We start from the raw sequence: 11,698 nt of genomic DNA, 5'->3' as shown, positions 1-11,698 counted from the left end.
CCTTGAGGGCTGGGTCCATGACTTAACACTTCTTTTAAAACCTCTCTCTGTCCCTCAGGGTCTTTTAGGCCTCAAAAATGTTACTGATATCTGGAGAGGATGCTAATTAGAAAAGATACATGTACCCAATGTTCACAGCAGCACTATTCACAATAGCCAAGACATGGAAGCAACCTAAATGTCCATTGACAGACGAACGGATAAAGAAGACGTGGTGTATACACACACACACACACACGAATATTACTCAGCCATTAAAAAGAATGAAATAGTGCTATATGCAGCAACATGGATAGAACTAGAGATTATCATACTAAGTGAAAAAAATCAGACAAAGATAAGTATCATATGATATCACTTTTATGTGGAATCTAAAAAAAACGATACAGGTGAACTTGTTTACAAAACAGAAATGGACTCAGACGTGGAAAACAAACTTACGGTTACCAAAGGGGGTAGAGGTGGGGAAGAGAAATAAATTGGGAGTTTGGGATGAACAGATACACACTGCTATATAGAAAATGGGTGATCAACAAGGATCTACTGTATAGCACAGGGAACTATACTCTATCTGTGGAAAAAATCTGAAAAAGAGTATATGTACGTATTTATATATGTATAACTGAATCACTTTGCTGTATACTTGAAACACAACATTGTAAATCAATTTTTTTCTAAATGTCATTGCTTTACCACATTTGCAGCTGACTCCCACTGACCCTGGGCCCTCCGGCAGCGCAGCCCCAGTGCAGACCAGGCTGCCCTGAGCTTGCCGGCCCCAGGCCAGGAGGAGAGATAACCACCAAGTTCCCTTACGTTCAGATCCCAGAGATACACACTAGCAGACAGCCTGCTGGCTCATTCTTCCCAGCTTTATTTTGTTGATGTTTATTGAAAGCATGGCTTAATGGAATTGGAGAAACCTGGGTCTGAATACATGCTCTGAAACCCAGTCGAAAACACCTCACAGTGCGGTTTTTTTTTTTTTTTTTTTTTTTTTTTTTGCGGTACGCGGGCCTCTCACTGTTGTGGCCCCTCCTGCTGCAGAGCACAGGCTCCGGACGCGCAGGCCCAGCGGCCATGGCTCACCGGCCCAGCCGCTCCGCAGCACGTGGGATCCTCCCGAACCGGGGCACGAACCCGCGTCCCCTGCATCTGCAGGCGGACTCTCAACCACTGCGCCACCAGGGAAGCCCCCTCACAGTGTTTTGTGATAAATAAATAACATATATGAAGTATCTAAATCAGTTATGGAATATTTCAGGCAATGGTATCCTACACAACAGCTAAAAGGAAGTAGTTCTACACTCAAACCTCAAATGAGTATGTGAAAATCACAGGTTCAAAGGATGCACTACGTTATTATACTGCTTACATAAACTTGTATAGAACATACAACACTATATATTATTTATGAATACATAGGTATGTAGTCTAAGTTAACAACACTGATGGGGAGAATGCACACCGCCAGGATAGAGTTCTCTCGCAGAAGTCAGGGAAAGGATGAGGTGTGCTCAGGTGGGGAAGGTGACTTACCACTATATTTGTAAGGTCTCATGCCATTAAGAATTTAAAGCATTTATGGCAAAATTTTAACATTTGAAACCTATGTGGTACATTGGGGTATATGCTGATTTTCAGTTATTTTCATATGTTTGCAATATTGATTTTTAAGACATAACTACAAAAATAAATGCTATACATTGCTCTTATGGAGCTGTTGGTTTTCTTAGTGAAACCTATTTCAGTGTTCAAGTACTAATCAACGCCATGGGGAGAGGAATTAATGATCACATACCACGTGTCAGACATGGGTCTTTCAACATGACTCATCTCATTTTGTCCCAGCAACTCTGGCTGGGGAACATAATGGTGACTCACACCCTTACATTATGACACTGTCGCTGAGCAACTCTTTTCTTTCTCTTTCAGAGCCCCCTAAAACCATTCAAAGGCCAGGACTGGTAGACTGTTGTGGATTACCCTCACTATAAGTAGAAGCTGAGTAAAATTTCTATTCCAAAGACATCTAGCTTAGAAAACTGGGATTAACATATACACACTACTATACAGTATATAAAATAGAGAACCAACAAGGACCTACTGTATAGCACAAGGTACTATACTCAGTATTTTGTAATAAGCTATAAGGGAAGTGAATCTGAAGAAGAATATATATATAATATATATACGTACACACATATATAACTGAATTGCTGTGCTGTACACCTGAAACTAACATGATATTGTAAATCAACTATACTTCAATTTTATAAAAGAGAAAAATAACAATCCCATTGTAAATTAAGATAGGTAAGAAATTCTAAACGAATGCCAAATCTCCAAAGGGACCAACCAAATGGTTCACCACAAATTTATATGAGGAATAAAAAGATACCATTCCCAGTTATGCACGTGTCTCTCATGCCTTCTGCTCTTTACTAATCATTGATACAGGCACATAACCTGAGACCTCTACCTGTTAGCTTGGCACTGGCCACAGATGGTCCACCGCCAGCTGCAGGCTCAGGACAGAGTCAGAGCCCCCACTGCTAGTCGTCATCCCCTCTAGATCTGGTACACCGGAAAAGCGGTGGTGTCTAGAAAGTTGATTTATTGTTACTCACTTTTAAGGAGTGATCCAAGCTTCTCAGACCCACAGCCCCTCCGAGGCTCAGCACCCATGAATGAAAACTGACTGAAGGCACGGCCGTCATAGCACGGACTTGGCTGACCCCGAGACACCACTTTGCACCACTTTACTCGCCCAGACCCCGAAGGTCAGTGCGCTGACCAGCAATGATGTTCTACATCTTCTTTACTTTGAAGCACAGCTTATCAAGATGCAGTTCTCCAGCTAGGCAAGAGCAGCTTTGGGCAGAAAACTATTAACGCCACACAGGACCCAGAGGGTCAGCCCACGAGTGAATGTCCCCATCAGGTGAGAGCTGTTGGCTTTCTAGATGGCCAAAAAATAGGGGATGAAAGCAAACTTGTTTTGTTTTGGTTTTCAGCCAACCTAGAGTCATGTGACAGGTGTGTTTTAACTCTTACAGCGTTGTGCCCATATACTGCAGCTTGTGTTTTCTCTTTGATAAAAATTCTGGTATTTTTGTCATGACCAGCTAATACACGTATTTGAGGATGTTTTAGGATGGATTCTAAAATAAACATAGGAACAGGTCACTAGCCAAAGTGCAAACATCACTGTGCCAAGGGAAGAGAGGCCCTGACAGAAACGACAAGTCCCCCGGGTCAGCTCCGAGCCTCCAGGAGAGCTGACAGAAACGACAAGTAACAGGCCCACTCCCGGGAGAACAGCAATGACTACAGCACAAGTTACGTGGCCCTCACTTTCTGACAGGCGCCATCATGGATGCTTTATTCGTTCATTTAATTTCCACTACAACTCTATAAAGATTTTTATCATCTCCATTATAAGAAATCTCAGACACAGAGAGTTTAAGTAACTTGCCCAAGGTCACAGCGCAGTCCCTGGCAGAACCAGGGTTAAAACACAGGCTGCCTCTCAGCAACAGAGATGCCATATGCAGACGTGGAGTGAAAAATCTACTACTGGTTAGATCTCCAGATTTCCTCCAGCCACTCATTTTAAATCAGGTTTGACCTGTGAACCCGCTTGAACACCAAGCATATTTTTAAATGACCAAGAGAACTTAACAAGAGAAAGGGGAGACAGTGAAAGCCAGGTGATTGTTTGAATGAATGAAGTGTGGGGATGTCCAAGCAGGACGAGGGAGCGAGGGCAGCTCCCTCTCAGCCCCAGGGTCAGGAGGCTGCTTGCCTTCAGGGACTAGGTCCATAAAAAGGAAGATAAGATGGTCTAGGAGGACCACAGGAGGCCAAGAAGCAGATTTGGCCACATTCAACCTTGACACTGTGAAGTGGGTAGCAAGTCAGACAGGTGCCTCTTTATGTTCAGCATGGAACGCAGAGGAGGAAAGGTCCTCAAATGTGGGTAAAACAATTAGAGAAAGAACTCATTGATAATCTGAGAAGAGTGTTTGTACCAGGGCAAGGAACAGGGACTATATCAGGAAAGTACGCTAAATTGAGTTTACTACCAACACATGAACAAATTCCTCTATTTTAAATGTTATCATCCTCAAGTTTCACTGTGAAGCTAGAATTGCAAGGGGAGGTAAGTATATCCAGGAGGACAGCCCTGACTCACTCTACTCTGGGATGAACCTACTGGCTGTTTGACAAGTAATAATACATCTTTCCTAAAATGACTACAATCAACATTTTGAAAAACTCAAAAGCTCACCTTTTTTCTATTTCTTTGTTTAACCAGGATGTTTATATCCACATTTGTATTTATATTTATCTAAGTAGAAACGCTATTTTGGGAATTGTTTTCATAAGTTTTATAAAATATATATACAACATACCCACAAACGTATATTCGTAGACACAATTTAGATTTATATAAAAGTTTTAGAACTCTATTTTTTCCTGATTATAAGTATCAGATCTTTTAAAAGGTGCTTTTGCTTATTTAAGTCTCATAACCAGTATCCACATTTGGCCAATCACATAATATTATGTCAAACTCAGGCTTAAAGTTTATTTGAACTTTTCTAAAGATTACTGACAAAAAAGGGTGGGGGGGGAGTCTTACTTTCAATTTCGCATCTTTACTTTAAACAACTGATAGGCTCTTTCCATCATGGCAGATTTTTTTTAACCTTAAAAGTTTTTCATTTCATTTCATTTGTTGAGACGTGGATGGATCTAGAGACTGTCATACAGAGTGAAGTAAGTCAGAAAGAAACAAATATCATATATTAACGCATATATGTGGAACCTAGAAAAATGGTACAGATGAACCGGTTTGCAGAGCAGAAATTGAGACACAGATGTAGAGCACAAACGTATGGACACCAAGGGGGGAAAGCAGGGGTGGGGGGTGGGGCACGACTTGGGAGATTGGGGTTGACATGTATACACTGATGTGTATAAAATGGATGACTAATAAGAACCTGCTGTATAAAAAAATAAAATAAAATTCAAAAATTTAAATAAATTAAAAAAAAAAAGTTTTTCAACAGAGGACAGTGGTTGCCAGGGGCTGGTGGGAGTGGGTGGGAGCGGGGCGGGCGGGATGTATAATGGGTGAAGGGGGTCAAAAGTTACAAACTTCCAGCTATAAAATAATTGTCACGGGGATGTAACCTACAGCATGGTGACTATAGTTAATATTGCACATTTGAAAGCTGCTAAGAGTAGATCTTAAAAGTCCTCATCACAAGAAAATAAGGGAAAAACGCTTATAACTGTATGGTGATGGATGTTACCTAGACTTATCATGGTGATCATTTTGCTATGTATAAAAATGTCGAAACATTATGTTGTACACCTGGTGTCAATTATTCCTAAATAAAATAAATATAGATACATGCTAAAAAAAAGTTTTCCAAAAAAATGAAAAAAGAAAAAAACAGCAACAAAACTACCAGGCTGATCTTAAAAGGACGATTATATGAGAATTTACGTACATGTTGTGTACTATAAAATCTTTTTGTAAGAAAGTTCTTGTGCAAATCTGACAAAACAATTTTATGCTCCTCTTACCAGTTGTCAAGTAATAAATAATATGAAAATGAAATATAGAGGGCTTCATACACTGTCACCTTTCAGTCCCTATGGTTACGAAGATGGCATAAAACGTGGCTCTCCAGTGCACCAGAAATCCATTTTAAAAAGCTATCATTTACAAATTATAGGTTTAAACACAGAAAACTGTAAAGTTTAAATAAACCACTGAACAATATTAGGCCTTATTCTAAAATTTTAAATATGTAGGTTGTAATAATATAACAGAAATGTGCCAGCCCCGTAGGAGGAAACTGAAAAGATGAGTAAAAACATTACTCAGTATCTTAATGATAGGCAGCTGAACACATTTTAAGAGCTACAGAGAATTTGTGATCATGATCTGTATTGGAATTAGCAATTCTGATTAGTATCATGAAAAGCAGGGACTGATGAAGAGAGAAAGCAAACATGAGTATGTTCATCATAAACGTGCTATACCGTAAAAGCAGAATGGTAGATTCCCGGCCCTTCCAAAGACACATGCAAATTTACTGAGGTCAAATTTCATTGACAAGGGACATCTGCAGTCTGGCCTCTGGTGGCAGATGGTCCACAATCAGGATGACAGCACAGTGAGGGGACGCTATATAAAGAACAGTGGTGGCGGCCACCTCAGAGCAATTCATCATAGCTTGACCACGCATTTATAGCAGCCATAAATCAAGAACATATTCCAGATAAATAAGACATGGAGATCATAATCATTAAAAGTGTCAAAAAATATGTTTGCCATGAATACATATTAAAGAAGGACTTTTTCAATCAAATATCACAATACCTGCATAGTGATGACAGTTTCTCCTTTCACTTAAAAATGAAATATGACAGTTAAAATGAGTTTCATTCCACCAAACTATTATACTGCTGTCATAAAATGAATCCTATAAAACCCTTATAGATGAAAGGACCAAGGACAGAAGTAAATAATTTAAAATTTTATAAATGATAACTACCAGTAACCACAGTTAAGAAAATGCTTGAAGTTTCTACTAACTTTAAAAGGGGGGAGGACTTCTCTAGTGGCACACTGCCAATGCAGGGGAAACGGGTTCAATCCCTGGTCCGGGAAGATCCCACATGCCACGAAGCAACTAAGCCCGTGCACCACAACTACTGAAGCCCATGCACCTAGAGCCCATGCTCTGTAATGAGAAGCCACCGCAACGAGAAGCCCGCGCACCGCAACAGAGTAGCCCCTGCTCAACGCAACTAGAGAAAGCCCGCGCAGCAGCAAAGACCCAACGCAGCCAAAAATAAACATCTTTAAAAAAATAAAAGGGGGGAAATAACTGTGAGGTGTCATTTTATTTATAAAATTGGATGACAAACATGTAATGGTAATATCTTATGCTGTTTAAGATTGTGATAAAACTGGCTTACTTAGAGTTTGTGGATAGCACCATATATCAAACAATCCTTTAGTAAAGCAATTTGGCCATATTCAAAACAATGATTATGAAAATATCACACCTGGTGACCCCGCTCCTAGAAACATGTCCAAAGAAAATAATTCAAAACCAAAAAATAAACTTAAAAGCTAAAATGTTTTTATTATGTATACTTTTACTTATTAAAAAATTTCAAACATATAAAAAAGTAGAAACAATAGTATCGTGAATTCCCTTGTACTTTACACCCAGCTTCGTCAATTATCAGCATGATTATGGCTGATAATCATCTTATTTCACCTATGCTTCCACTTACCTCCATCCATCCCTCAAACGTGGAGTATTTAATAGCTAAAATTTTTTATTGAAGTATAGTTAGTTTACAGTGTTAACTTCAGGTGTACAGCAAATTGATTCCATTATATATTCTTTTTTAGATTATTTTATTACAAATTATTAGATTATTACAAGATACTGATTATAGGTCTCTGTGCTATACAGTAGGTCCTTGTTGTTTATCTATTTTATATATAGTAGTGTGTACTTTTTTTTTTTTTTGCAGTATGCGGGCCTCTCACTGTTGTGGCCTCTCCCGTTGCGGAGCACAGGTTCCGGACGCACAGGCTCAGCGGCCATGGCTCACCGGCCCAGCCGTTCCGCAACATGTGGAATCTTCCCGGACCGGGGCACGAACCCGCGTCCCCCGCATCGGCAGGCGGACTCTCAACCACTGCGCCACCAGGGAACCCCAGTAGTGTGTATATTTTAATCCCAAACTCCTAATTTATTCCCTCTCCCCCACTATCCCCTTTGGTAACCATAAATTTGTTTTCTATGTCTGTGAGTCCATTTCTGTTTTATAAATAAGTTCATTTGTATCCTTTTTTTAGATTCCACATATAAGTAATATCACATTTCTTTCTTCATTTTATATGCTAATCTCTAGGTCCATCCGTGTTGCCGCAAATGACATTATTTCATTTTTTATGGCTGAGTAATATTCCATTGTATATATGTACCACATTGACTTTATCCATTCATCTGTTGATGGACATTTAAGTTGCTTCCATGTCTTGCCTATTGTAAGTAGTGCTGTTTTAATAGCTAAATTTTAATTAGCCTTCACTTTGTATCAGACTGTGTCCTCAGCAATTTACATATATTTTATCATTTAATCTTCATAGCGACCTTAGGAAGCACTTGAATTTCCTCCATTTTAGAGATGGACCATAGATACACGAAGGTCACACAGCCTTCCAGGGAGGGCATCCAGGAGTCAGCGGAACAAGGATTTGAACCCAGGCAATGTGACTCCAGAAGCATGCCCTCAAGCTCTCTACATGCAATCTACTACATGCCTGTGTTTAAGTACATAGATACATAAATGATAACATAAAATAAAAACCAAGAGAATCACTTTAGCATCATTGATAACAAAAACTGCAAACAATATAAATGTCTAAGAATATAGAATTTGTTACATACACTGTAGTACACATCATTTAAATGCAGAAATATTTAGGCACTAAAAAGCCACATGGAATATATACTAATGTAAGTACGTTTGATATGCTGAGGGAGGAATACAAATTTGCACAGACACTGATTATAATGATAGAATCTACAGATGCATGTGGACAGAAGAACTGAAAAAAAATTAGAAAAATGAAATACAGTTAGAGTGGTAGAATTATGGCTCATTTTTTGGTAAATTTTAATGTTGTAATAGCATTGAATAAGAAAAATGGAATTATGCATTTTCACTTATTCTTAATGAAAACAAAATTCAGCCAAGATAAACTAGCAGTCTAGATTCTTCCTCCCTGAGCTTGTTTGTATATAACCGAAACAAGTCTGATAAAAGTAAACCAAGAATTAAGTCAACGTGGGTGCTTCATACATGAGACATTTCAATTACCCTCTGGTTCAATTTATTGACCATTTTGGTGTCAAGCAGATATTCTACATCACATTTATTTCCAAGGAGTAAGTTTTCATCCATTCATTCAGCATGTTGGTGGGACGCTGACTCTGTATCCCAAGGGCCCAAGCACCACCAAGGAGGGGGGAAGTGTTCTAAGGGACCAGCAGGGAATTCTGGCACCAAATACAAACCAGAGACGTGCCGCTGGGAAAGGGGAGGCGGCAGGTGCAGAGGGGGCCCCTCATCTAATCTGGGGGGTGAGGTGCCCTTAAGTGAGTTTTGAAGGATGAGGGGGGATGAGTCTAGCAGAGCCTGTGGGCAGAGAGTACATCATTTGTTGAAAACATTTTAGTTTCCTTAGAAAATTCTCTCATGTTTTTATTCCCAAGCATCCTTAAGAGAAAACAAGATAAAATGCAAACTGCTGGAAGCTGCTTCTCCTAGCCTTGCTAGTAAGCTCTTCAAGGGCAAAAGTCACTTCAGATATCAAAAACCAAACGAAAAAAACTAAACTAACAAGCAAAAACCAAAAGACAAAACCTCCTAGAGTAAAAGAATCAGGAAACACTGCCTCTTTCCCTGACTCCACCACAGATTTTCCTCATCAGGAACGTGGGGATAATACCTTCCCACCCTCCCTGTCAGATTTACTGCAAAGAAAAAATAATGTGATTTAAAAAATACTGAAAAGTGAATTGACATGGATAAGGGCTTCACAGATATAAGGTAGTAGGAACAATTTTGAAAATGTTCACCTATTTTATACTTTTTGCTACATGGAAACCCTGCTTGGAATTTTATAGTTTAATAGGTAATAAGCAAAGAAGTGTTCTTCCAAGCTATTTCTTTTGCCTAATTATAATAACTACAGGTTACTGCAGGCTGGCTCAGAGCAGGCACCGTACTGGTCAACCATGTGTCTAAACCTCACAACGAGGAAGGGAGAGGAGCTGACCAAGCCTCGAAGAGGTAAAGCAGCTTGTTCAGGTCCTCAAAACCCGCAAGTGGGGAGCAGGACTGTCAGCCCAGGCCTCTTAACTCAGAGTCTGTGCCCTCAGGCTCAGACTTCGTGGTGTGGAGCCTCAGAGCTCTTCAATGGAAACCAACAACGAATCCCCATGAGACAACATCATCTTCCACAATCAGACAGGCAAAATCAAATTGCTGATTATTTTCTTTTTGACACAGAGCATGTCATTGAAGCTTAAAATGAATTTATCGTGAGAAATGGCAGGACGTGTTAACAGTGGTGATAGGGCATTTTCCACAACACATCTGCTTAGCATACATAGGTTTGTTTTTGTTTTTGCAGTACATGGGCCTCTCACTGTTGCGGCCTCTCCCGTTGCCGAGCACAGGCTCCAGACGCGCAGGCTCAGCGGCCATGGCTCACGGGCCCAGCCGTTCCTCGGCATGTGGGATCTTCCCCGGACCGGGGCACGAACCCGTGTCCCCTGCATCGGCAGGCGGACTCTCAACCACTGCGCCACCAGGGAAGCCCCAGGTTTTTTGTTTTTTAATTGAAGTATAGTTCATTTACAACATTGTGTTATTTTCTGGTGTACAAAGTGACTCAATTGTATATACATCTTTTTCAGATTCTTTTCCATTATATTTTATTACAAGATATTGAATAATTGTTCCCTGTGCTACACAGTAGAACCTTGTTGTTTATCTACTTTATACATAGTAGTTTGTATCTGCTAATCCCAAACTCCTAATTTATTCCCTCTCCCCTGCCCCCTTCCCCTTTGGTAATCTTAAGTTTGTTCTCTATATCTGTGAGTTTATTTGTTTTGTAAATAAGTTCATTTGTATATTTTAGTTTCCACATATAAATCATATCATATATGTGTCTTTCCCAGTCTGACTTACTTCACTTAGTATAATAATCTCTAGGTCCATCCATGTTGCTGCAAATGGCATTATTTCATTCTTTTTTATGGCTGAGTAATATTCCATTGTGTATATATACCATATCTTCTTTATCCATTCATCTGTTGATGGACATTTAGGTTGCTTCCACATCTTGGCTATCGTAAATTATGCTGCTATGAACATTGGGGTGCATGTATCTCTTCTAATTAGAGTATTCTCTGGATATATGTGAAGTGGGATTGCTGGATCATATGGTAGCTCTATTTTTAGTTTTTTAAGGAACCTCCATACTGTTTCTCCATAGTGGCTGCACCAATTTACATTCCCACCAACAGTGTAGGAGGGTTCCCTTTTCTCCACACCCTCTCCAGCAATTATTATTTGTAGACTTTTTGATAATGGGCATTCTGACCAGTGTGAGGTGACACCTCATTGTAATTGTGATTTGCATTTCCCTAATAATTAGCAATGTGGACCACTGTTTCATGTGTCTCTTGGCCATCTGTATGTCTTCTTTGGAGAAAGGTCTACTTAAGCCCTCTGCCCGTTTTTTGATTGGGTTACTTTTGGGGTGTTTTTGGGTCGTTTTGTTTTGTTTTTTACAGAATACATACATTCTTAAGAAAACCCCACCACTGAAGGGTCTGACCAAGCCACTCAGCAGAAGCAGAATACCAATGCAGCACACACAATCTCACCAACGATCAGAACAATGCAATTCAAACAGTGAGATTGCACAGTCATCAAACTTACAAAAACTGAAATCTGCCAACGTCAGAGAACAGAAACAGAGGCAACCCTCCTAAACTACCAGTGGAAGCACAAGTTGGGAAATGTCTTTGGAGAGCAACTTGGCAAAGTGAAGTAAAGTTCAGAAAGTGGG

This window comes from Phocoena sinus, chromosome 16 (genome assembly GCF_008692025.1).
Source record: "Phocoena sinus isolate mPhoSin1 chromosome 16, mPhoSin1.pri, whole genome shotgun sequence".
NCBI classification, from domain to species: Eukaryota; Metazoa; Chordata; class Mammalia; order Artiodactyla; family Phocoenidae; genus Phocoena; species Phocoena sinus.
This window is presented reverse-complemented; position numbering follows the sequence as displayed.